Source organism: Myotis yumanensis, unplaced genomic scaffold (genome assembly GCF_028538775.1).
Source record: "Myotis yumanensis isolate MYYU_CA2020_CCGP unplaced genomic scaffold, mMyoYum1.0.hap1 SCAF_3, whole genome shotgun sequence".
Lineage (NCBI taxonomy): Eukaryota > Metazoa > Chordata > Mammalia > Chiroptera > Vespertilionidae > Myotis > Myotis yumanensis.
In genome coordinates, this window is record NW_027223754.1 from 111430551 (window position 1) to 111433546 (window position 2996).

The 2996-nt window shown below is 48.2% G+C and overlaps 1 pseudogene; it reads right to left on the minus strand.

Moving 5' to 3' along the window:
- Window positions 1–403: 403 nt before the first annotated feature.
- On the minus strand, window positions 404–1884 carry LOC139006291 (glutamine synthetase pseudogene; annotated as a pseudogene).
- Between the last annotated feature and the right edge of the window lie 1112 nt (window positions 1885–2996).

Here is a 2996-nt window from a genome sequence, read left to right on the forward strand (position 1 = left end):
ATTGATGTGTGAGAGACATACAGATTGATTGACTTCTGCACGAGCTCCTACTGGGGCTGGGGAACTTGCAACCGAGGTACTGCCCTTGAACCTGTGACCCTTTGGTCTGTGGGCCTAATGCTCTAAACACTGAAGCAAACCAGCCAGGGCAAGTTTCTATATAACATTTTAAGAAATGGAACTTCCCACCTAGAGGAACTTCTAACCTAATCACAGAGTAAGCCCATTACCCCACCCCTTCAGCTACCTTGAAGAAGAAAAAGGTACTTTCCCTCCCTTTGCCAAAGAGAGCAAGAGATATTAACTGGGCAGGAGAAATAAAAAAAGACCTTGATATCCCACCCTTTGAGTTACAGCTGCTATGATATTGAGAGAGGGGCAAGAGTGGGAGCGGGATGAAGAATTAATTGGAAGGGAATTGTTTGATGGCTGCAAGTTTAGTCCACTTAGTTTTTGTACTGAAGGGCTCATTGCCAGTTTCGTTGAGAAGACATGTGCAGATGAGGGCTTCTGTCACTGTGAAGGGGTCACAGCTGGCAGAGGGGCACTGGTCTTCAAAGTGACCCTTCTCCTGGCCCACAGCCTGGGGTGCCGATGCTAATGCTGCAGTGCCCACGATGGCAGAAAAGTCCTTGATGTTGGAGGTTTTGTTGAATCTAATTAGCCACTGGGCATTGTCCTGGACCCCCCCTTGGGATTGATCTCAGGCTCGGATGTGGTACTGGTGCCACTTGCTCAGCCTCTCGATGGACTCCTCAGTGTACATCAGATCGGTCTCCTCTTGCATGGCCTTGATGCTAAAATTGGTGTGACAGTCTGCACCATTCCAGTTTCCAGGAATGGGCATGGGATCAAAGATTGCTATCACTCCGAAGTCTTCACATACTTGGTACAAGATGAAATGGGCCACCCAGAGATGATTTCTCATGTTGATTCCTTCATAGGGTCCTATCTGGCATGACCTCATCATTTGTCCTGAGATCTTGATGCTGTGTACAAGCAGGCCCAGGAGTGAGCCTCCACAATACCCTGCCATAGGGGTACCCTGTCTGCTCCCATGCCACAGTAGTATGGATCTTGGGGCCCAGGGAAGCCTGGAAAGCCAACCAAAAGGGTGCCCATCTGTATATCCCTGCTCCATTCCAAACCAGGGACGCTGATTGCTCACCATGTTCATTATCCCTTTACACTTTACAGGTATGTCTTAAATTGGTCTGTGCAGGTTTGCGGTTATGCTTTAAGACTTCATAGAACACCAGCTTGTTGGGGTCCTTGCGTGAAGGGTCCAGAAATATGGCATCAGGGATAAGATACATGTCACTGTTGGAGCCTTCAGACTGTAAAATATTAGAGCCGTCAAAATTCCACTCAGGCAACTCCTCTATACACTTGGGCTTACTGTGCAGGGTCCTGGTCTTGCACCACAGTCCTTCTCCAATACCGTCAATCCAGATATACATAGCTTGGACTTTGTCACCCTGAGGCAGGGACATACACCTGTGAATGATATCTTTGCTCAAGTGGGAACTCGCCGAGGTGGCCGTGGTGGACAATGTTCTGGGAGGTGAGCAGGCAGAAGGGCAGGCAGGCTGTGGGAGCGAGGTGGGGAGAGAAGTGAGGGGGCTGGGAGAGCTGCTCAGTCGCTCCGTTACATCCTCAGCTCTCCAGACATTGCTATTTTTGAAGTGTCCAGGCTACTTGTTCAGCCTCTTGGGAGACTTTGAGTCTTTTTACTCCTACATCCCTGTCCTGCTTGCTCTGCTCCCGAGGGACCATTCCTCCACCCCCAGCTCTGACTCCCATGTGACCAGCATGTCCATAAACCTTTTTCCTGTTGTCATCAACTGACCTCAGGCTCCATTTCAGCTCCCGGTTCACTGTCATTCACTTTCTTCAACCCTCCTGATTTCAAAATCCACACAGAGGACCCTGCCATTACCTTGTCCTGTTCCCTGCTGTCTTAACCACTTACTCCCATTCTCATATTCTAGGTCTTTTAATGGCCCATAAGAGTAAACCTACCCTGATCTCCAGGTCAAGCTTCTCCTCTCCAGCTCACTCCACCCACTATCTGACACCACAGCACTTCACCCTTGCCTGGGTCTGCAGTGCCTTCATCTACAGCTCTTCACCGTGCTTTACCCTTCATGCATTGACTTCCCTCCTCACACAGCAACATGCATTGGGTCTTCCTTGACATCCTTCCTTTAGCACAAAACTTCCTCAACCCCCTGTCCCTCTCTTGCTCTGCTTGCCAAAACCCTGAGTCTGGTCAAATCTAGCTCTTCACCTGCCCTGCACTTGAATCCGGGGAGCCAAATAAGACTAGAGGAAAACACAAACTATGCTGACTGGCTGTCTTAGTCCTTTCGAGCTGCCATAGCTGAATACCATAGATTAGGTCTCTTATAAACAACAGAAATTTATTTCTCACAGATCTGGAGGCTGGAAGTCCCAGATCAGGCAGCCAGTCTGATCGGGTTCTGGTGAGGACCTGCTGCTTGGTTCACAGCATTCTTTCAGTTGTATCCTCACATGGCAGAGGGCCTGGGAGCTATGGGGTCTCTTCTATGAGAGTGCTAATGTTCTAGGCACCCAAAAGACCAGGAAAGGCGTTATTAGACAGCCCCTTGAGTCAGAGGGAGAGGGCTGTCCCCACTTGGGTTCTTGTCTTCTCATATGAATGAATTCAAACTGTGACTCCAGATAACTGTGTGGTGTTAAAGTGAATTTATTAAGGCAGTAATTTATTAAGAAGTAAAACATGAAAATTTATTAAAGGAGCAAGGCAAGCTTTATGTGGATGGGCTCTCTCAGCTAATCTGAGGAGTGAGTGGGGTGGGGGGTTTCTGCCTTATATACTTTTTTTGCCCATAGATTTAAAAACTCCTCTGCCAAATACCTTGGCATAGGTTAAATTTCAAGATCCTCCTTTTACCTTGCTGTGGCTTTCCTAGATTTTGTGAGAAGTACCTGGTAATTTTACTTTGCCAAGC